The 25,379-nt window shown below is 42.3% G+C and overlaps 1 protein-coding gene across 1 annotated transcript in view; it reads right to left on the bottom strand.

Moving 5' to 3' along the window:
- raraa (retinoic acid receptor, alpha a) overlaps positions 1-20,185 on the bottom strand; it is a 143,647-nt gene extending 123,462 nt beyond the window's left edge. The window contains exon 1 of the mRNA XM_028567581.1: positions 19,902-20,185. The gene's annotated coding sequence lies outside the window, so the exon portion shown is untranslated. The remainder of the gene's footprint in view (positions 1-19,901) is intronic.
- Positions 20,186-25,379: the final 5,194 nt, after the last annotated feature.

The raw sequence follows: 25,379 nt of genomic DNA, 5'->3' as shown, positions 1-25,379 counted from the left end.
CAGTTGACTAAATAAAGCGGCGATGATTTAATAAAGCAGCTAATGGAATAATTCAATGATTTCCAAAAACAGTAATGTTTAATCATGAACAAATGCAGTGAATAAGGTTTTATGCCCTCTAAACAATTAAGAGGGGAGCCAAACTGAATCAAAAAACTGACCTACTTTACTTCCTGCATGTTTTTGTGGCTGCCTTTGCTAATTTCTAAAAGCTACAACACAGTGGTCTATTCCTAAGGAAACAGATCAAAAGGATGAGGATATACAAAAGAGAGAGGAACTCAGAGTTTGTTTTAGATACTTTTTTGGGGGGCATTTTAGGCCTTTATTTTCATTGGACAGATGAAGACATGAAAGGGGAGAGAGAGGGGGGAATGACATGCAGCAAAGGGCCCCAGGTCGGAGTCGAACCCGCGGGTTATATAGAGTAAACCTCTATATATGGGCGCATGCTCTACCAGGTGAGCTACCAAGGCGCCCGGAACTCAGAGTTGTATGCATATAAAACCAACCTGCCAGCCTTAGTCTTGTCCATCAGGCCAGCAGCATGCCAAACTGGAGGCAAACAGAGGAGTGTCTGCCAGACCACTTGTCATCCCCAGTTACGACACATGGACGTCCTCTGTGGGTGTGAATATGTGTTTCTCTGGTGTGGGCACCCAATGAAGGAGGCGATTTGTAGAGGGAGTCTGGATGTTTCTGGGTCTTGGCTGGCATCGTTGCACACATACCATTCTATTTGCTTTTGCTTAGTGGTTGGCATGTGGGAAGGTGTTTGTCTGGGGGAAGAGATCACCTTTCCCCAGGGCCAGGATGGGACAGGATAGGACAGGACAGGACAGACAGAAGAACGCCTAATAGGACAGTACAGTAAATACTAAGCCACAGTCTCGGAGACTTGTTGCTATGATTGGCTGAGAGGAATTGACCAACCTTTTCAGCTCCTTCCTGTCTGTCATTATTGTGGCAACATGTTGGCAAAACAACATAAAATGAAATGCCAGAATAAAACAAATAGCACATAACTATTCTTTCTTCTGCCAAAAATGATTCCACAGGTTTTGAAAATACTAATGCTGTACGTTAACAGTGACCTTTACGATGGCAGATATGACATGGTGAAAACAGACTAAATTCAATACGACGACAAAACCAACATGGCCATCACATGATGAGGAACAATGATATTGTTATAGAGAGCAAGATGGTGTTTGGTACCCACAGATACAAGTGTGGAGTGTGCAGAAGTCCAATTACCCAGAGTTGACAGGAGCGACAAATTCGGGTTTACCCCAAAAATGTCAATCTCCCTGTCCTTGGCCAAGGAAATCTCCCCTTGAATCGATTGCAGCTCCTAAGCTCCGAGGAGAGATGAAGAAAGAGAGAGAAAGATATTTGAAACCAAGAGCTTTGTGGTCCTTATCCACGTGCTGCAGACTCAGTGACTCTGTAGCCTCTCTGGCACAGAACTGCTTCACTACGCGAAAACTCTTACACTCTTTTTCCTTCCTTCACCCTCATACTCCCTTTAATCTCCCCCACCCCCCCTTTCCAACAGATTGGACTTTCTCACTCGCTACATTTGCGTCCCAGAAATCATGTGAAAAGTGGAGTAAAACAGTGCTTTTGTGGTGTGTAAATTACCTGGGGCCTAGAAAGGCACAGTAGTGCTTATGGCCACAACTCAATTACAGCAATGTGAATCAGGTGGCAGCCTAGAAATCCCCTTAGCCTGATGCACAAATAGGGACACAGAGGCGCCTTCATTGCCAGACAGAGACAAATCTAAAGTGGCATGTCATCTCTTCATAGAAAAACAGCTAGGCCTGAGCCGCAGATATGGATCTAGCGCCGCTTGTTCGGAGCAAGCGTTTGAACAATGCCATTTTATGCATGTTGGTAAAATATCACAAGTGTTTACCAATGTCTGGTTACAGATCTAAATTGAAAGAGTCACATGGCACTTAGGATCTCTGATAAACGCCACCTTTGTACTGCAAAAAGCATGGGAAATGTTGTGCAGGATATTTTTAACCCAAAACAACTGAATGAAAATTACAGGATGGTGGTTTGCAAATGTTACAAGGCACTTTGTTGGATTTCGTGGATTCAACAGAAATGCCAAACTGAGCAATCGTGGTCAATCATATTTGAATACAAATTTGGTTTGTGTCAAATACAGTGAGTTCATCCTGTCTGTCTTTGAGGGGGAAACAGAGACCATCCCTTTTGGAATACATTCACAGTCGTATCGCAATTCAAGCTCTACCGATTCAAAATCGATTCATAGAATTAAAAAAATAAACAATTTTGTTTTGTAATGGCGTGTATACTATTGAGTTTAGCTCGCCATTCCCATAAATGCCGCTGCGACGAATTCACACTGACGCCTGGGCACTCTTGTCATAATCAAAAGAAGAACGAGTGCAGCAGAAGTAGTTTAGTCGGCGCAAACAATGGCAAACCTCACAGAAAGAATTATTCAACCTGCTCCATCCTCATTGAAGGCGAGAGTTTGGGCACATTTCGGCCTTTATAACCTCGAGGGGAAGACGGAACTTGATAGAAATCATGCTATATACAGGCTTTGCAAAGCGAAAGTTAAGTATTTTGGAAACACCACAAACTTGAGAACTCACATGGTACGCCATCACCCAGAGATTAACATTAAAGACGTGGTCGAACAACAACCTAAAGTACCTAACATGCCAGTCAGCCAACGCGTTCTCTTTCAATGCTCTAAACTCCCATCGTACTCTGAACAAAAAGCTCTTTTTATTGAACAGTTTTATTTCATACTTGAATTAAATGTATTTCAAAGCTGGCCAAACTTGGCACTTTAGTTTTGAGTTGCAAAAGTTTTTATTTTTGTATGAAGACATATAAAGTAATATCAAACTACATTTAATTTTTTGTGTTTCTTTTCTTTTAAATTGTATGGCTACTGCAGTCACATGGGAAAAGTACTACTTACCCCTATTTTTTAGCATATCCTGTCTACGGGATCCCTCCAGCTCCCATTAAAGGTAGAGCTGTGGACCATGCCAGGGTTTTCCATAAACATGTTCAAGAGAAACCGATAACCTTTAAAACTGTGGTCTGTTTGGGTTTATTTCACTTCACTTGTCACAGCGAGGAAGAACGTTTCTATACTTCAGTTAACAGAGAAAGCATCGAGTTCTACCAGGACAGATCTTTCCTGACGGTTACAGTAATGGTTGCTCTTTAGAAGGGCCATCATACCACTCCAAAAAACAATCCCCCATCTCCAGGCCGAAGTGGCCTTGGTGCCATTTTACAAGCAGCAAATGAATTTCACACTAATTTGTTATCATAAGCTCTTGAAAACGATCAAACGGCTTAAGCAGGAATATACCAGCCTTACAAAAATAATGCATCCATATTTACTACAAAAACTGCTGCAAACCACCTTAGCCATATTGTAAAAGGTGGCTGGCAAGGTGATAGGTTTCCCACAGTCCCCCTTGATGGTTATCTTTGACCAGCAAGTACGTCGCAAGGCCCGGGCTATATTAGACTACACAAACCACACCCTTCACTCGGAGTTCATAATACTCCCCTCAGGTCGCAGATTTAGAGTACCTCGGTTCAAGAGCAACAAGAGTAAAAACTCCTTTGTCCCATGTGCAATAACTCAGCTTAATTTGCACATGTAATGTAGTACTTTTTTGTTTTTAGAGATTGTTTCAGTGGTGAAAATTGTGTTGTGTGTATTACATACAGGAAACCTTTTTTATACTCATGTCTTTGTATTGCTGCCTCTATTTGTATGTTGCTTGAATGTGTTTCTTTTTTAGCTTTCACTCCTGACTGCATATCAAGGTTCCCATTTGGGATAATAAAGTGACTCAATTGAAGACTTGCACATCACACAACTCCAGCTTCCTACTGTGCAAACCTCAACTCGATGTTAACTAGCAACTCGTGTTTACAAATTCACACGAGTCGTTGAGGCCAGATGGATGAGCTTTGTTACAGTTTCTCACATACACTGGCTATGAGCTCACCTTGTACACAATTACCCTGTTTGACAAAGATGGAAGGAAAAGCCCAGACTTACAGGATGCAAAGTCAACATCACTGCCAAGTGGTGCCTATGCAGATCCTAAAATTATCCTAATTACAGGCCTATACATTACAAACGTCATGTAATATTTGTACTGTCTAATACCACAAAACCCATTCCCAACAGGGTGTGGACACTTAGTATAATGCCATGTGTTAGCTCTGAGGACAAAATATACAGTAATAGATCTTAAAATATAATACACTGTATAATACAACACCACATTACAACCAAGAGCCTCAAAATGTACAATAGATTTCAATTAACATCTGTTTAATAAAGTCAAAAGACAACAGTGAGTAGAAATTAAACATTGTGTGTTGCCTTGCTCCTGCTTACACTGGCATGAATGGCTGTTAAGTATAGTGTGCCTAAAATGAATTAGTGTGGGTTAAAATACTACACCAATGACTCAATATGTATTCAATGGGCTCTAATATTTCTTGATTTTTAACATTTTCTGGTCTATTGTATTGCAGTTATAATAAAATCCAAGTAAGCAACACACCTGCATTTGTTTACAATGGCTAAGCCTTTGCATGGGATTCGAAATATGTATCATACTAATACTATGATAATAATAAAAAATAAAAATTAACTTTCAACTTTGTGATCTCGGAGATGCCGCTTGTTACTCCAGCTGACAACTCTTTAATGTACCTTCCTGACTGGGCTGATCACTCTGGTATCTATTCCAACCTGACAATCAGCTGGCCTGTGCCCTCGATGATCCTCATTTCACTTCCTGTCTTATTACTCGTCCTCACTTCCTCTTTGTGGATCTGAATGATGTGGTTAAACTGGTCTAGACCAAGAACAGCCTAATGCAGATAAAAGGTCAGGTAGGATGAAATGAGGACAGAGTTTATGCAAATGCACGTATGGTGTGTGCACGTAAAAGTGTGTGTGTGTGTGGGCATGCATGTGCAAGCCTACAGCCTATACGCTGATGAGAGTGGACAGGAGCAGCCTGTGGTAATCACATCTTTATCCTTGCTGATGGCTGAAATCAATTCAAAATGGAACCCAATTTTCCACACCTAGAAGGCCTTGATTGCTGAAGGAACCACAGTCTCACCAAGCAGAGAGCCTGAAACGATAATACAGTAGGGTCACCCGATCCTCAATGTATGGCCTTGCATCGGCACCTAGGACTAGGATTTAGGTTGCTCAAGCGCTGATGGTTAAAAGGTTTGATGGGAGGCGGACCGACTCTCAAGTAAAATCATTCATCGGCCCTGCGACATACATTTAGTGGTTGTGACAGCAGCACCCTACACTGCTACTCAGTAAAAGAACTGATTGCGGGTACGACCGGCAGTCTCCAAGTGCGAGTATACTTGGGAATGGCAGCCCTGCGGCGAGAGTCATGAGCTCACATTAAAACAGACACTATGTGTTGGTTTAACTCGCATGGTTCTATAAAATTCCACCGGAGCCCTGTGCACGCACACACACACACACACACACACACACACACACACACACACACACACACACACACACACACAACAATATAAACCCCTCTCCTAAGGGCTGACTCTCAGTGGTGGAAACCCCCTTCAGTCACACATAGATCACATAACCTCTCTTGACATCGGAGGACAGCACTCCCAATGGAAAGATGCAGATTCACACACGCTGAGTGCCGGCCAAGGCTCCAGACTGCCATTGTCCTTCCAGAGTCATCCAAACAAAACAATAAAGAGGGTCACGCAAGGCCCCCTGTGGAATGGTAAATAACCGGAGAGAGTGAAAGTCAGAGAGGAAAAGACCAAGAGAGAGGAGAGAGAGAGAGAGAGTCAGAGAGGAAGAGGCTGAGAGAGAGTGAGAGAGAGAGAGAGAGAGAGAGACCACTGACAATGACAGTGTTATATGGAACACCAAGTGCAAAATATGATCATCTGGGGGCAGGTGAATTCCTCTAATGTTCAATCATTCAAGGAGAATCTGACACTGCTTGAATGGAAAATACTCCAATGTAATATTGCTTTTGGAATTATAGTTACTATACAAACCTTTGATATTCCTAACAATATGTTATGCTCCGTGGTAGAATAACAGAAATGTACATCTCATACGGTGCAGGAGACAGTAGTTCTTCTAGATCTAGGTGGTGTTGTTTTGTCAAAGCCCCTCATTCATATCAAAGGCTTAGATTGTGGTGATGTTAATCATTCATTAGTGCTGAGTGACCCTTATTATAAAACCATCTTTGTTGTCATTATTCATCGGGCATAAAATGCTAGCCTGTTAATTCAGACTCAGGATGTTGACAATAGGCGGCCTACAAAGGGCTTGGAAGGGACAGTCCCCCTCCCAATTGGTCTTTCATATGCTAATGAGGGAACTGTTTTGGGTTTACTGGCCTGGTTGGAAATGATTTAGGGTGACACCGGTGCTCTGAGCCTTTATGTTTAGGCTGGCCGCGGGGGCTCATATATCACCCTGATCATTAATCAATTAGCGTCTCCTAGCCACCTGTCGGACACGTCGGCGCACAAAACATTCCTGCCCTTGGGCAGTTGCTAGACGATGATCATCAGTAGCACCACTATTACCTTCCAACCCCTGGGCACACCCCCCCCACCCACCCCCCCAACCCCCTTTATGGTAATACCCTGATGGATTACATAATCACACCCAAACACTGCCCGCAACGAAAAGGGCTCCACTCCAAGAGAAGCAAATCAGAGTGGAAACCACCACAGTGGTTTTTATGGGTCTCCCCCTCCCAACTCAACTGAACAGCGAGTCATTTGCCCTCTGCTGTCACAAACAGAAAAGACGAGGCAGAGAGCAATTGATGCCGACCTTGAAGGAGAATCAATAAGCTGACGGCTATTCAAAAGTGCTGAATGCACACCAACGCTGTATCCTCCATTGTTTTAAATGCAACTGCCTCCAGTGGGGTATTGATAGTCGTGTCACAGTAGCCAAATACATGGGAGCCACAAAGGTCTAACCTGTCAGGGTGTTTGTGATATTAGAGTGAGTCCAGAACAGTGATTTTGTTTAGACTAGATGAACTTACTGCTGACTTCCAGTTAGTGGAAAACTGAACGAGAGAGAGAGAGAGAGAGACAGAGAGGTGAAAAATAGTGGTGTTACAGTTTTCATCGTCTGGGTTGTTTGAAAAGGCTTTGTGAGCTCATGAATCCACTTGAGAGACTTGTGGTGGAAGCGATGGCGATTGAAAAATTCCTCAAAGATTTTCGTTAAACAACTGCCCTCTGCCCAACCGCCGCCAATACTGTTTTTTCTGGAGATTTGTATGTAAATTTGAACACTTATTCACAGGCCCTCGCTGCCACTAGACAATCTCTTTTTCACAGCCTTGCTTCCCTGACAATACCCAGCTCCCACCAACCTCCCATCCAACCCCCAAATGCCTTCACAATTTTTACACTTTTTTGTTATTTGGAACTAATTCTTAAAAGCAGCTGAAGCGATAAGTGGCACTAAAATTAGAGCCTAATCCGCCAACCCTCAATATGGGGACATGGAGAAAGTAGATTTGTCAAGCCTTGATTTAGCAGTATTCTTTCATTATAGAAGTAGCACTCTTCACGCAGCTTAGCGATACGAAATGGCTCAATCAGTCTCATGTGGAACATTTAAGAGGGAAGCAGATGGAGTAAAGGCCTATCTGTGAACCCAGAAAACTTGGCGCCATGCTGGTACCATTATTGTGTTGCCAGCATTGTTATTCCTACCTGCGCTGCACTCTTCAACTCTGAGGGTTCCCCATTGAAAATGACATTGGCTACAAACACTTCTAAAAGCTCCAAACACAGGAGTTGTTTCACTGGGGGATTGTAGAAAATCTGGGCCACTGTGTTGGTTGTGTGTAAAGAGTGCAACACTGGGCTGGGAGTTGCTTTTGTTTTTTTTTGTTTTTTTTCCTCTTTCCTCTTTTAAATCCAACCAGCTCAGGCAAGGAGCCAGCTACCGACATTATCAGGTGGATTTTCAAAAGAACAAAAGCTCCTCTGCGATTCTTTACGCTGCCAGTGGAAAAAAAAGCTGAACAGAAACCCCATCCAGCATAGACACTTCACGTGTGTGTGTGTGTGTGTGTGTGTGTGTGTGTGTGTGTACACACATGTATAGCCCTGTCCTTGGTACTTCAACTAAATTCATTTCTAGATTATTTTCCTGATAATCTCATGCTTTCTTCTATTTACTTATCTCTTCCATAAGGTCCTAAAAACCGGCTGTGATATTACTAGTGCAGAGGTCAAAACTAAAGCTGACAACATGGAGAGGAAAGCATAGTGTATATGTTCTGTCTCACTGTATCTAATCACATTCACACAACATAAATGTATCTCAGAGGCCAAAAGGCCAAATAACAGGTACTTTAGGAAAGATAACTCTGGAAGGGGAAAGAATCTCACACTTGACTGCAAATAAGTAAAGCATAGTTGTATCGCCTGGTATCTGCTGGTGGACAAGCAATGTCGGAGAGAAAAACTACTGCCTGAGCAAGATAAAGGCTATCCACAGGGTACAGAAGCGAAGAGAGGACAGCGGGAAGGAGGGGGGTGATGGGCGACAGGGCAAAGGTTTGACCCCTCGGGGTCAATAGGTGATTAGTAACATTTATCATACCTACGCGAGCTGCCCAAATGAGAAGCCAGGCAGCTTCTCTCTGAAGAATTCACCCGCGTTTCGATGTCAAAGTCCGAATGAAGGCTGGGCGGCACTACAGGCAACCAGATGCCTTGTTTATGGCAAAGACAAATATTGGAATCCCTAAGTGGAAAAACATACTGGCACACGGCAGTGGCAGTGAAACGTTACATCATTTTGAAGATTTAATGAGCACAGCCTGGATCCAATCAAAAGTTTAAATACCTGCCAATGCCAATATAAAAGCTTGTATTTCATGCTTCATGAAAGAGGCTAAATAATAAGTTTCATTGGATAGGAAAACAATGATTGGAGGATGAAGGGGCTGTGGTTGTGGTCGAGGCGGAGGCACAGAGTGCTGTCTAAGTCCTGATGAAAGCCATGCAAGGTATCTGAACACAGAGAATCCATGGAGCCACAGCTCAGCCGCACTGACATTCACATGGAGGAAATGACAAAGAAGCCATTGAGTGCCGGGATCAGATTTGGCAAAGACATATCATAAAACAGCCCACCCCCAGGGGACTGCCCAACAGTGGTTGAAGAAGCACGGCAGCTCTGCATTGTTTTGGTGATCTGGACAAGTGGATCAGAGTTCGAGTGGGTATCCTGGGCCAGCGGCCAACTGAGAATGACAACACGCTGTTGTGCGGAACGACAATTAGGCCACACTCACGCTACAGACATCCATCAAAGTGGAGATGACAGTCAATTTCACATATAAAACAAACACAGTCTTCTTGTTAGCCATTTCATAACTTGTGCATGGGCAGAAAATCCACAATGACTCTACTAGAAGTAAAATGCACAAACAAAACACAAATTAGAGATGGCATCCCATTTTCACATCCCACACCTCCAACGCACAGAAATTAACTGTTTTCAGTTGCAAACCCAAGCTTCCAAGACTCTCGAGTGTTTTCTCAACATCACTCAAGCGTTTGGACGATCCAAAAGGGGTCTGCATCACTACATTTTTGTAATTTTCGGAAATTTACAATCTGACAAACTTTTTCCGTAGTTTAAGAGGTGCTGTTGCAGCATCATCCCACAAAAAAATTATAAGGTATGTTGTCCAATGCAACACCTGCTGGCAGGAATCCATGAAGAAAATAAGAATAACATAATGGAGTAGAGGTTAATTATAATCCAGGGAACTATCCACAAAAACAATATAAAGCTGAACTAAAATGAACAATTTCAACCAACAGCCCCACAGCATGCTGCTCCATTCCCACAACAGACCGGACAGGTGTGGGTTGAACACAGAAAAGTGTACAAAGACTATACAATAACAAACAAAAAGAATACGTATGTAATTGTTATTTGATATTTAAATTCAGATATGAGCACATGGGAACAGCCCTATTTTGATAGCTCTACATCTAAAACAATGTTACCCTTTGTTTAAGGACAGACAGTGCTCACTCAGTGCTCAGATGATGAACACACCTGTTTTCAATTTGTCACCTAACGAGCAGATGCCCTCCAACAACACTACAAGCTGAGCAAAGGAAACATTAAATAGACATTCTATCAGCGCCACTGTCATTCTGCTGTTTGTTAAAGTTAACTGAAATAGAACTGGTTGAACACTAATACAATAATTCCACACTTCACGGAGGGGGGGGGGGGGGGGGGGGCAGAGCTAAATCGAAAGGCAAGAGAAAGAGAAAAGCCCTTTCACATGTGCATAGGTGTAACAATGGGCAGAGCTCCAAATGGTCTGCAAACATTTTTCTCCTCATTTTTCACATTCCTACTTCCACCACTGTCCGTATTCACTGCTAGATCACAGCAGACACCTCTGCATTGGGAGTGATAGAGGAACAATGTGAGAGAGACAGAAGGAGAGCAATCAAAATCAGCATCAAGGTCTGAATAGAATATTTTCCCAGCCAACATTTTAAATTGATACTAGAGATGGCCCGATACCATTTTTTTCTTCCCGATACCAATTCCGATTCCGATACCTGAACTTGCGTATCGGCCGATACCGAGTACCGATCCGATACCAGTGTGTCATATATTTTATTATGTTTTAACAGCTGTATACTACTATCCCTATATGGATGTGATATGATTTCTATCTTTGTTGTCGGTCTGGCTCAGGTTAAACTCTTTGTGAAACATCAACAAACACAAACATTGAATGCTACAGAACTTTCTTTTTTTATCCAGTTAGACGGTCAGTTATAACGGAAAAAGAAAAATAAATAAACTACTTTTAGGGATTTTCTTTAGGGCTTTATTACGCAGTATAGGATCGGTGCATAAACTCCAGTATTTCCCGATACCAGTGTTTTAGGCAGTATTCCCGATACCGATACTGCCTAAAACGCTGGTACACCTCTAATTGATACAGCAGGAAAAGCCCAGGTGTTAACTAATAACTTTAGCCATGGCTCAGTTCAATTTTAGTGTCTCAGTAAGCCATATACCAGTGAGCCATTATGCACAATACCAGGAGCTAGAATTGGCCAAACTAAATAGGATGCAGCCATTTAAATGGTATTAATTGCACCTGTGCTTTTCCTGCTATGTGTCAAAAGGTCTGCAGTGAAAAGGTCTGTATATATATTGATGGACTGACTCTTCTTACACCTCTACTCCACATTTACAGTGGAACAGCCGGTATTCAACAGACACCAGGAACAATATCTAATTTTCTGTAGCCTCTTTATCGATGTCATGTACCAATGATCACTTCCGCTTTATAAAAGTGTGTTCCTGTTTGGAACGGGCCGAATGCTTGGTTGCCAGTATTTTTTTCTTCTAAATTCTCCCAAACAACATGTGACACAGAATGCAGTTATAAAATGCTTGGTTCCCAGTATTGCTGCATGCAGCATTGTCAGGTGGCTGGTCCGTTCAAAGTGTCAACGAGAACAGCTCATCCAATGGTAAATTTGCCTCTCGTTCACCCCTTCACATACACCGATGGTGATGTAGAAGGCCACTGTTTGTTTGCTACAAGGTCTTTTGTTAGCTACTTGAAATGTGTCACAAGGAAGCAGCCCAAACCACTTAAGATCTGTTTCCTTGGGTTCTTTTACAATTCAATAAAACTCTTAACTGTGTGGATCTGTGTTGCTGCATCCACATCCTTGTGTTTGGGTTCCCCCAAACTATGTTTGATTTTACATTATATCTACAAAGAAACTAATAACAACTAACACAGTTATTTGTATTAATATGCATAGCTATTTGTTTGAGAAAGCAATCAGGAGTTATACATAATAGTGTTCACAGTTATGAACGTAGTTGAATGTATTGATGTAGAAGCTTTCCAACATTATGGCCAGATGTAGCCTCATTCATTTTTTCTTTGATTTTCTTTTTTTTTTTTGCAATAAAATAAACATAGCTGCAGCAATCTTAAATTAGGTGTGTCCCAGGCTGATCTGCAGGATGGGGATTGAGGCCATCAAGGTATTTTTTTAATGGATTATATAAAAACTCTATCTCTTTCTGAACCTTTGTTTGTCATAATCCATTGCACCCTTTAAACACTGGAAGATTTTCCTAAATGCCCAGCATTTGCGTTGCAAAGAGTCCATTTTATTTCTACTGTACTTTAGAGCCAGTTTGCAGGTGGAAATAAAGTGCTGCATTTGAACTTCAGTATCTTGTTAATGCTGTGGATAAGGAGAGAATGTCTCGATCGTGTTTATATCTTCCTTCCACAAAAAATACACCCTTTTTTCTCTGTGGATACCATAAAAAACAATACAGGCAACACATTATCATTGGAAACTGTAAGGAAAGCAGTGATGCAGGCTGTGTTTTGTTAATGCAAAGCGATTTAACATATCTTATTGTGTAGGAAAAGACATTCCTAGTACAACTGTGGACAAAAACACAGCCAGATTGTGAAATAGCAATGGGCACCAAGTTAAGTAGAAAGTGACTAAGAAAACTAGAAATAGCTGATGTGTACAAATGAGAGGTTCGGCAGAAATCACCCTGGAACACGAAGCAGAGTGGTGCAGAGAAGCCTCCTGGAACACAGTCAACACATTTCACACAGGCAGGGTCTGGAAATAACACGCTTGGGGCTTCCACCTTCATTTAGATGAAAATGGACCTCCTCAAGAGGAAATAAAGCCATTTTTAACTCCCCCTCTCACTACGAGTCGGCCTCCTATAATGTGCCCAGTCAATGGACTGTGGGTTTATTCAACTGCAGGCAGCCCAAAGCACAGCCATAAATAATGTAGGGCAGCTCACATGAAACCCTAATCACCATTGTGCTGTCACCCAACAGAGAAGATTGCTTGTTTAATTTACTGCGCCGCATCTGTCTCAGTTCTGCCCAATTTACTTCTCACAATTTCAATTGGCAAGTACTCCAGGTATTTATCAATTTGCTTTTCATCCAATGCCATGAATCAATAAGAAGGCAATATTCATGTATAGAAGTCTGTGTGTTTGTGTAGGCACGTGTGTGCGCACATGTGTTTCGAGTGTGATGGTGTGTATGTGTGACATGAAGAACAAACAAAAAAGCTGCAGCTTGTGAAACAACAAAGGCTATGAACACTCAATAACCTGAGACTCATTATTGGCCATATACAACGCACTTCATTACATTACTATTCCATTAGCATGCAGACATTTGCATATTACAGTCACCTTTTTACAGAGGCTGTTGATCATAAATGGCAGCCATATGCTGCCTGGTGTGCCATATTACAGAATTATTACTGCGACACAAAAAGCCAAGAAAAATGTAAATTATGGTGGAACAAAATGAAGTACAAAACCAATCAAAGGATCTGCTGTTATTGATTGAGTCAGAGTGTCTCACTGACTGAATGAGTATCATTTACATCCACGAGTTATGCTTTCTCGCTGACAAACCTCTGCACGCTGAGGCCTAGTTTGCTGGGTGCATTTCTGAGATACTTTCCTCAAAAATAAATGTACTGTTCATGTATTTTCTTTATGCGTAAACTACCAAAAAACAACAATTTATTTAGCTTTTATAGGAACAAAACATAGAAGATGAATTACTGCTTTATAAATCAACACAAAGGTAAATGTAACTAGCCCCTAATCATCTTTTGCTGCAGTGTTTTGGGGGGTAATTTGGGCTAGACGCCCACTCCTCCAGCGGCAAACACAGCAATCCAACAGGCTCTGTGCCGCAACATCTCAGCATGACAGATATTTGGTGCGATGGCTCTTCTGTACTGTGATGACAGCCCATGGAGACAGAATAAGTGGCAGAGGCTCACTAGCTACATAGACTTGGCAGCAGAGCAGTATGACAACGATGCTATGAGCTGAGCCACTTACTAGCTGTTTGAGCTAGCAGCAGCAAAGAGTGGTATCATCTTTGTTCGGGACCATTATCTCTCCACCGTGGTGTTCACTTCACACTGATAAATGTGGCCTAGCAACTCGAGCTAATGTGCAAGCAGCTGCAGCCACAGCAGCTGGGTAATACACTGTCAACTGCCACATACGCCCACACAGGAGGCACAATAGAGGGGATTTGTTCCACTGAAATCAGTGTTAAGATGTGTTGGTGTGTGTGTAGTGCTTTGAAACTGGACATGGCCACTGCGCAGGAGACTCACATGTAATGTTCCCTATAAGTAACCACTACAGTGTTAACAGATTATTGTTGTAACCTGGAGTAGATTTGTTTGTTTAAAGTCTAGTTTTCTAGCTAAAACTCCAATGATTCTCAGGTTTCAGCTTCTCCAATGTGAATATGTTCAGCTCGTCTCTGTTTTTATCATGGTTTTGGAAGATAATGAAAGTAATCGTGCGTTTCACAGCAATAATCTGGAGCCATTTGGTGTGACGAGTCCAATTGTTTTGTCTACTTTAATATAATCTATCTGGCACCTGAGCAATCTTTTTGATATACATATTGTCTATATTTCAAATTACCTACAAAAAAGAGTAAGACTAAAATTATACCAAGTAAATATGAAAATGAAAGGTTTTGTTCCTCTGGACAACTAACCAAAAATCACTTTAATGTCATAACTAAACACACACACATTTGGCACAGAGCAGTACTGGTATTATCAAGGAGTGCTTAAGGACAGATTGGCTGGTCAGACATCTGTGTAAGTGACACCAGCTATCTGGCTAGCTGTCTCACTCATGGCAGCAGAGGGTTAACTTGGCAGCTGAGCTGTACAGTGCAGCTCTAAAAGGAATATTAACAGCATGTCCCTCAGTGCCGACTGAGAGAGAGCAACAGGAAAAAAGGAGGACGGAGAGAAAAGGAGAGTTTGAGAAAAGGCAAAGAGCAAAGGGGCGGGTGTGCGAATCCAATTTCCAGTGACAGTGCGCTAAGGATCACTGTTTCAGTGAAAGAACATATCATCTGTCAAAGTTAATGGCAGTGTCCTGGGGAAAATGAAGGAAAATAGAATGGAGACCATTCATTAAGAAGGTGCGGGATGGGGGGGGGGTGTCGAAGCCAACGGTCTACTCCACTGTCTCCACAGGGAAATAAATATATACGCAAGCCATTATTTGTGCATTGACGAGGTTGCAAATGCAGCCACGATCAAGGACTGGTTCTCATGCTACAGAGATAATATTAGCGCAGATGCCTGAACAGGAATCTGTGGGCTCGAGCACAGAGCTATCACTGGGAATGAAGAGGTCGGCCTGGCTGCCTGGTAGGACGGCTGGCGGGCCAGCTAACAGGCCCGGCCAGTCTGTCTCTCACTCAGAGCTGTGGATGTACTCAGAGGAAGCAATTGATACCATTGTTTTATGGAGAGGAGGGTGTAGGGGGATTAAGAACCAACAATAGGACTCTTTCACTCGAAATGTCAGCCGTCATGCCGGGGGACTGTCCGACTGGGCAGAGACACTTTAGCAAAAACGCCAAGGTACAAAATGAGTGTGGAAAATAGTATGAAACCCTGTGACGAGGGCAATGAAACAGTGAGACATGGGCCAGAACGTTCCCCTGCCAAATGGTAGAAATGCAACCTCAAACATGGGACAACAGGCTATGGGAAACTTTACAACGCAGATCATGTGAGACCATGTCAAACAGAAACACAAGGCTTTTAATATATTGTTGTTTTGTGTGTGTGCGGAGGATCTGTTAGTCTAAAAACAAGCAGTACAGCTCTGCAAATAATTATGTCAATGATTTCAAGGTCTACCAAAACAAGCGGTAGCTTGAAACGCATTCAAAATCAATAACCAGGATAATAGGTTATATGGGTCTTTAGCTCAGCCTCATTAGGAAAAAAAGGAGACAAACGTGGCCTGATTCTTCAGGCAAATTAACATAGTGAGGAACCTAAAATATCACAACTGATGATCCACTCTGGGACATGTTATCATGAGACTATACAACGGAGAGATACAAAGTTCTCTCTCTGAGTGCTTTGATAACCCCACTGGCCTCGGACCTCTTTGAAAATCTCACTCTGAAGGTTTGAGGTGAATATAAAGAGCAAGTTGAAGTGAGGTACCCTGCCGCTTTAAGGCTGGGATGAAACAGAGTTATTCTACCACTCTGACCTAATTGCTCTCTCGCTCTCCCGACATGAACACTGGGAGCTGTGCACTCTGACACGTAAAGATTATTTAATACCATCAAAGCCATAAAAAGAGGAATAAAAAGAGGCGGTGTAAAAGAGGGGGCTAGTTAACCATTGCGAGGCTGGCAGGGCCGAGCAGTCCATGTGGAAAGCAGCGGAAAGAGAATCAGTATGCAAAAGCAGGCCTGTGTAACTGCCGCCGGCCGATGTGAGTGGAGCTCCCACATCCCAACATCACAGCGGCTCCAGAACTCCCCCTCCAAAGAAATCCCACTCGGCTTCGGCTACACTCTCCTGGTATCGGCTCCCACCCTTCTTCTCTCCTGCTTTTCCCACACTCGCCCAAGTCCCTAAAGGCAGTGACTACGTCATTGGGCACCACTGCCAAACCACTGTAATATACCAATTTATTTCTACTTATTCTAACAGAGTGTGGGCCTGTTTCATTTAGGTCAAGGCTGGTTTTATTAGGGTAAAGCTACACTGCTTGATTCCACTGGACTCAATTTGTAGAAGTGTTTCTCTATTAGGCCAAAGACTTCTGACAAATGGAACTTTTAATGAAAGGCAATATCAGCAAATTGGTAAACCTACACATGTACACATCAAAACAATGTCTAAAAAGCTAACAATAACCCTGTTTTTTCCTATTTACAGTAAGTGAAACTTTAATTTGGCAGTGGGGTTTTTTCACTTTAACTACTTCCAACTCCAGAAACAGAGCTACCACCAGTGTGTGGGTGGGACTGGGTAGAGGTGTTTACCGTTCGGCAAGCACTGGGTGACACCTCCAGGTTGCCCTGCCATTGGGGGGAGCGTGTCTCATCTGTCAGTGCCTGATGAGTTTGTGCTACACAGGCTCATGAGTCAGCCTGGCTCGTCAACAACAAGGGAGCAGGCTGCTGTGGCCAGGCTGTGTGTAGACCGCTACAGACAGAAGCAAACCAAACCACCTGACACACTGAGGGCTTTTTTCAGGGAAAGCTAGGTCCAATGCCAAAAGTAGCCAAGCGTATAGCTCTATAATATTTCCTCTTCTGTTCTAATAGGAAAAGCTGGCTAGATCTGCATTCTGCATCCCCCCCCACACACACACACACACACACACACACACACGCTATTGGTGGTTTATGTGTTATTTGTGAAGGATGCTATCTTGTGACTGAGATCAAAACGATTATCAAGAATCGACAATGTGGTGACCTACTCAGCTGTGTGGATGACACCATTTATAACACCTGATAGTAATACGAGGAAGGAAAAACACACCTACCGTGCCATGCAATATTAAAAAATAGGTCACTCAAAATGTGTATTCAACAAAGTTGATAATAGTTTTATACAATTGCTCCACAAAAACGTAAAAAAAAAAAGATAATTTAGAGAAATCTATTGAATACATAAAAAAAACAGCTGAGCAGAATCAGCTGACAGATTGAACTGCCCAATATTCTGCACACAAATGTATCCAAATGTGAACAATCCAACCAACCTTTAATAACTCACTTTTCATGCAGCGAAGTCATCTGTTCCACAGGTAATAAGCAAATCAATCAAACATGACAAACACAACTGAAAGAGCTAGGAGCCGCTGACTCACTACTACTGTGTTTTTAAAGAACAAAGACGAAAAAAAAGTTTCTTTCCAGTGTCATTCACACTTGACTTTACAATCTGCAGAGGAAGGAAAGGGACACTGCGAGGGAGTGGGGCAAAGTGTATGCCGCTGCCACCACGATGATGACACATTTAGTGCCATGTGAAGCCGAGGCGTGCAAGGCCTTTAACTGGCACTGTTCACACGAGGAGAGAGCCAACTTCCCGTTGACGCTTGTCAGAGAGTGTTAGTATCACAAAAAACAACCACCTCGTGCTGCGTAACAGAACACTACTGCATAACAAATAAGTACAACACTGGGAAGTTTAACATTTTAAAAAGACGCACGGTTAATTTCTGGGTTCTCTAGTTTTGAATATATTGTTGCGAGAAACAATGAAATCATTTCTGCTCTAGGAGGCAGCATGAGAAAAAACATGTGACTAGAGCTTCTGTCAAGAATGATTTGAGGATATCTCTCCAAAACTCACTATGTTAGATATTAATATATGAGATGAGCATGACATGGGATCAGGTATCTCAATACGACTAGACAGCAGATAAAAAAAAAGTTATAACAAAGTCTAAAGCTTATTATCAAAATCATGATAATATGTGACAGTTTAGAGGTCAGGTAAACAATCTTGGGTTTAGCCCAAGCCTTCCCAATTACAGCGGTGGCACAACATTTAAGTGTGAATCACACAAAGAGAGGAGGTGACAGGGTGGGAAAACCCTCAGACACACCAAATTTTCCACTGAGTGACTTCCTCTAATCAATGCATCTTGCTCTGAATGTCACAGGTTGTCACAGAAAAAGGGCATCTTCTTCTGCTTCCTCCAGCCCCACCCCACAACAAAAATCGGTCTGCGCTGCCATGCCTGCTGCAGCCAGTAATGCGGAAGCATAAATATAGCGTCACAAAATATCATTCAACGAATCACGCCGTGCCAAAGTGCACAGAGTAAACAGGTTACTCAAATGAAAGGGAACATCTGGAAAGTACTTGTTACAGCTGTAAAAGTAGGTTAATGCGCACTGTAATCTGTGGTTTAATTTAACAAGACAACATTTTACAAGATAACACTGATGACTTTCTGATGCTGCAGGGTATGTAACTCACATATTATAACACCTCAAATTGCCACATTATCTTGCAAGGTGTAATCATGGGTGTTGACAAATTAAGGGACATATCCGTCAGTTTGCAGTGGTACTTTAAGGCACCGTTTTCAGAAGAATGCGTGTGTGTTTTGGGTCATCAAGTTTGCAGCTCAAGAATAGAGCACATCAAAAGAATGCAGGCTGTGGTTGCCCCTCTGCTATGCCTGTTTACCCATTACAGCACACTGAGGAGAGGAAGTGGGCTACTGATGTGATCGATATCAACAGCAAAGTATACTATATGTACTCAAGCAAAGTTCACCTCAAGCCTTGAGTACCCGCAATGAAGCAATATTGATCAAAATTAGCGAAAGAAGTAATACATATTTCTCCACATTCCGTTGTTTGACGTTGCAAAGACAAACAAGTGGGTACAGACGCTCAGACACACATCATTGCATGTTTATTACTCTACATGTCGGCATTTTTTTTAAATGCCAAGCTAGATAGTTGGCAAGTTGCCTCTTGTTAATTGACTCGCCGAAACTGTCAGCGCTGAAATGTGTTCCAATGTCTTTACAAGCTAACGTTACATTGAGGAGCGTTAGCTTTGCATGCTAGCCGCCCTAACAGACGTCATGTCCACTAAACATAATGTCGCTCGGACAAACACATATAGCTATAGTTTCTTTTCTTTTGGTAGCCACGATTTACCGACTTGACAGGAGTTTCGGACTCCAATTAATCAGCCCGTTTCTGGCAATGAACGGCGTTAAAAACGTGTCACACTCGCGCACATTATCACCGTGGCCATGCATGGCGCGTTCAAAATCCTCCAGGTACCGTTTAATACGGTACCGGGTTAACCTCCTATGGAGGCTGAGACCTGCATGCATGCTGTCAAATGATGATGACAAGCTGTCAATGGCAAGTGGATGGTAATACCTGGGACCTGTTGACTCCTCCTCCCGGTACCCTCGGGCTGCTGGTGGAAGTTCAGCCGCGCAGCTGTATTTCTCCGCGGTGGTACTCTTTTCAAAGTTTTCTGCCGACTCTTCAATCTGCAAACGGTGGCTATCACGAGCTCCGGGTGACTTAGCCCCCACCGGCAAACCGTAATGTACGTTAAGAGACGGCGAGCCGCTTTCAGAGAGCAGGCAAGTTTGGCACAGCTTTCGCGAATGCAACCATTACAGTCACGTTCTCTGGCTGCGAAATCCAACACCAGCTCTGACCCCGCCCCTTTCCTTTTCTGGGGGCCAGTCCTCAAAAAGTGGATGTCCTGCTCCCTCCAGATGTGTTCAGTGCTCTGCTGAAATGATGTGAAGCAACAACAAAAGTACAGCACTCGTTTTGTTGCATTTTAAGTGTGTTTCATCCTTTTATAGCTCTTTTATGATTCTGTAAATGTGCATAAAACTCCTTTTTTTCTATTAGCAGCCAAAGTCCAAAGCCAAAGACTCAGTTTCTTGAGTTGCAAAATAACTAATTTTATACTTAACCTTTAATGTAAGGTTAAAGTCAGTGGTGTCTCCGGTGAATGTGTGATTATGCAATTTTAGATATTTTTGAAAGTAATGCAACCAAACACAGGCTTGCAACAGAGAGTGCAAGCCAAAGATACTAAAATACACATTTTACACAAGCCTCAAAACGTGGAATTTTGGCAAAACATGGATGAATAAGTATTTTACTTTTGCAAGGAAAATAAAAAATGTTGCATTCGGAATATAATGCATTCGGAATATAATGCCTTCATTATACGACCGTATAATAGGAACGTATATGCTACACATTTCAGACTGTAGGAATACATGGGCTTCACTCCCAAACTATATCTTTCATCAATCATGTATGATTATTTTCTTTATAGTACATTTCCCTATTTTGTCATGCTTTAAAAATTTAAACTTATAAAATGTCAACTCTATATCATTGTTAAGGGACACCAGAGAAGTGGAGACTTTCTTCTGATTTTATTCAAATATGCATCATTTGTATAAAATTTTAAACAATCTGGCCTTTCCTCTACTGCGTGACTATGCCTTCCTGTCCTGCTGAAAACACCCTTAAAGTATCTAAAATATCTTCCATCACAGATTGTACTGTATCCTTTTTTCATACTGCATTTGGGAAGTCAGCTCCTTCTGTGAAATCCAGCCTTCAGGGGAACTCTCTGCCAGATCACATAAAGAGCTGCAGCTCTTTTGCCAAATTATACATTTATAACTAACTACTGACTCTGCATTTTATTTATATACTAAACCCTTCATCTGATTTTAAAATGTGTCTATAATTTACATTTTATTTAATTGCAATATGTTATGTGATCTACTGTTGTATATTTATGTTATTCCTCTTTTTTGTGATGATATCATAACTCTGTGTGCATGTTTTTAATTGTGCCTGCAAATTTTATCTCAAATTAGCTCTCAGCTTGGCTGGCTGTTTTAACAGCTGATACAATTTACTGTACATGGCTCATTGGAGAAATTAAATATAATGATCCAAAAAAGCTCACAAACCGTGAAATTGTTTCTGTAATATGTAAGCAATTGTTTAAGACAAAACTAGTCATAAGAGTCCATATATTTGCATGCATACATATGGACCTTTCATTTACTTGTTGATCAACTGTAAAATAATTGGTGGCAATTACTTAATCATTTATATTGTAAATTAAAAACTCTATATTTTTTAAGCAAAAAGAAACAAAAATGGTAAATAGCAGTTGATTGTTTTCGACATCAACTGAAGCTCCGGTAATGTGTGATTTGTCCTTTATTTTTCACTCTGCAAATAATTGGTCAATCAAAAATATAAACAATAGTTTGAGCAACAGTTAAAATAACTGTTATGCAGCTTTAATGTTCCCATGTATACTCAAGCGTGTGTAATGTATGTGTGTGTGTACACAGGTGTGGATACAGTAGTAGGTGCAAAGAAGTGCGTGCATCTGTTTGCGTTGTGTTCCATGGTAAAGCACAGGTTCTCTCCTGTCTGTCAGATGTGACTGCTACACTCAATAGCTTTCCGCCCCAGAAAGCAAAGTTTTGTGACAGGTGGTAGATGTGAAACCCCTTGTCCTATATGATTGGACAAAAGGCCACAAGACAGCTAGTGACATACTCTGCCTCAATGTTTACCTTCTCAGTTGATTTTCATCTTTTCCTGGGAGCACTGACACTGCTATAGAGAGGGTGCGCACGACAGCATCCTCCTTGTTTCCCCTGTTGCCTTTAAGGCTTTCTTATACAAAAGCTGTGAGTGGCACTAAGCTGTGTTAGTTGTCACACATCACCAAACAAGTGAGGAATGCAGTGCTGGGGGGGAGGGTTGGTTGTGACATGGGACACACAGGCATGCAAGTAACCATGAACTGAGGGAGTCATCAAATGCTAAAAGTACTGGTGAAAGTAACTGCTGTCATAACAGAATAGTTGAAGCGATGGAACTGTCTTATTTCACTGCCATCTGACTGGTGGAACTGAGGCCCAGCATGTGTGTGTATAGCATGTGTTCATGTAGACTGGATGGGCTCGCCATCGTTCACTATAACTGCAGCGTGGGGATTTGTATTGTGTAGCGTTGTGTTTCCTCTACATATCTCTAGGTTGGATAGTAAGGCCTCTGGGGTCTCCTTAGCCCAGCTGCATCCTCCACTTGTAGCCAGGTTTACACTGGAAGTTACTGGAGTTGAATCTTAATGGCTTACCGGCCCTAGTACAGCTCCCCGCTGCTCTGAGATACACATACAGTGGGGGAAATAAGTATTTGACCCCTTGCTGATTTTGCAGGTTTGCCCACTTACAAAGAATGCAAAAATCTACAATTGTAATCATATGTACATTCTAACAGTGAAAGACAGAATCCCAAAGAAAATTCCAGAAAATCACATCATATGAATTTATTAAAATTGATAACCATCTGATGAGGAAAAACAAGTATTTGACCCCCTGGACAAACAGCAAGTATTCTGGCTCCTACAAGCCAGTTAGTCTTTCTTTAAGACACAGCCCCAATCCGAACCAATTATCTACATCAAATACACCTGCCTCACCTCGTTACCTGTATAAAAGACACCTGTCAACACCCAAACAACCAGCATCCAACATCACCACCATGGGCAAGACCAAAGAGCTTTCTACGGACATCAAGGACAAGATTGTTGATCTGCACAAGGCTGGGATGGGCTACAAGAGAATCGGAAAGCAACTTGGAGAGAAAAGATCAACTGTCGGTGCAGTTATCAGGAAATGGAAGAAGCACCACACCACCGCCAACCTCCCTCGGTCTGGGCCTCCACACAAGATCTTGCCTCGTGGGGTGTCCCTGATCATGTGAACGGTGAGGAATCATCCCAAAACCACAAGGGGGGAACTGATGAATCAACTGAAGGCAGCTGGGACCACAGTTACAAAAAGAAACGGTTGGTAACACACTACGCCGTCATGGATTGAAATCCTGCAGCGCACGCAAGGTCCCCCTGCTCAAGAAGAAACATGTACAGGCCCGCATGAAGTTCGGCATTCACCACCTGGACGACTCAGAAGAGGCCTGGAAGAAGGTGATGTGGTCAGATGAGACCAAAATAGAACTTTTTGCCTCAACTCAACTCGTCGTGTTTGGAGGGCAAAGAACACCGAGTACAACCCAAAGAACACCATCCCCACCGTCAAGCATGGTGGTGGCAACATCATGCTTTGGGGGTGCTTTTCAGTCAAGGGGACGGGACAACTCCATCGTATTGAGGGGAGGATGGACGGGGCCATGTATCGTGGAATTCTGGACCGACATCTCCTTCCCTCAGTGAGAGAGCTGAAGATGGGTCGAGGATGGGTGTTTCAGCACGACAACGACCCTAAGCACACCGCCAAAGCAACAAAAGAGTGGCTGAAGAAGAAGCACATCAAGGTTCTGGAGTGGCCTAGCCAGTCTCCAGACCTGAATCCGATTGAAAATCTTTGGAGGGAGCTTAAAATTCGAGTTGCCAGGCGACAACCTCGGAACCTGAATGATTTGGAGGCTGTCTGCAGGGAGGAGTTGGCCAAAATCCCTGCCGAAATGTGCACAAACCTTGTCACCAACTATAAAAACCACTTGACATCTGTGCTGGCCAATAATGACTTTTCTACAAAATATTAACATGCTGTTTGTCCAGGGGGTCAAATACTTGTTTTTCCTCATCAGATGGTTAGCAATTTTAATAAATTCATATGATGTGATTTTCTGGAATTTTCTTTGGGATTCTGTCTTTCACTGTTAGAATGTACATATGATTAAAATTGTAGATTTTTGCATTCTTTGTAAGTGGGCAAACCTGCAAAATCAGCAAGGGGTCAAATACTTATTTCCCCTGTATAGACTGCATTTCAGCATGTACTGTACAGCCATACTGACATGTCAAGCATAGTGAAAAGCCATGTGATACATGTTCCATTTCATGCTTTACATAGCCTCCCTGTATGCAAGCAAACCTTCAGAATGACACGCTTAACACAGTGGTTTGGAAGGCATTAGTTTTGTGTCAGTGCTACTGTACAGAAAGACAGAAAATCTGAATTTGGACATGCTTCAAAGATCCAAGATTTCTAATGCTGCCTTCTCAATTTTCAAGACTTTCAAGGAGACAAGCCTGACATTGACATGGAGGATTATGTACAGTGTGCATACAGAATGTCTGCCTATGCTTTTGGTTAGTGGAAACATTTTCAGTGGTAGTAGTTGTGTTCTTTTCAAAATGGGAGATCAATTACCTCAGTGGTTCCCAAGCTAAGGGTCAGAATCTCCCAAGGGGTCAGACGATGTATAAGGGGGTCCCAAGTTGATTAACAGGATAGGAAAACAAACAAAACTATACAGACTACATAAAACCCTGCTTATTTTTACAGACTGTCCTCTAATGTTAGCTTTTTTTTTTGTCATGGATAGTTAGATAATTTTACCAATTTAGTCCAAATAGAGTAAGGGAAATAAAATCATGATGGTTAACAATTAGACATTGCTTTGTTTTAAAGGGATTGTTTGACATTTTGGGAAAAGCGTTCTTGCTGAGCGGAAGCTTCATATTTACCAATCAGACACCTAACTCTCGGCAAGACAGCGAGAAAGCCATTTCACAAAATGTTCTTATTCACCAGAACAAAAGATTGGCAACTACTACATTACTTAAAGGTGCAATATGTAATACTGACAGCTAGTGTTTAAAATAGTTACTGCAGTACAAATTCAAAATACTGGAGAGAGTTCTCCGGTCTACCCCGCCCCCTCCTCGCCAGACTCGAAGCTCACAGAGGTTGCCAAGGCTGAGTCCGCAGCATCCATAGTCTCGCTTTGCCAGACCCTCCTCCAAAGCGCGCTGAAGGAGCATCCACAACAATGTTGCTAGACGCTTGTCTCACATAGCCAGACGTTATTTCACAG

Source organism: Perca flavescens, chromosome 21 (assembly GCF_004354835.1).
Source record: "Perca flavescens isolate YP-PL-M2 chromosome 21, PFLA_1.0, whole genome shotgun sequence".
NCBI classification, from domain to species: domain Eukaryota; kingdom Metazoa; phylum Chordata; class Actinopteri; order Perciformes; family Percidae; genus Perca; species Perca flavescens.
The sequence above is the reverse complement of the archived record's forward strand: the minus strand, read 5'-3'. Positions and strand labels throughout refer to the sequence as shown.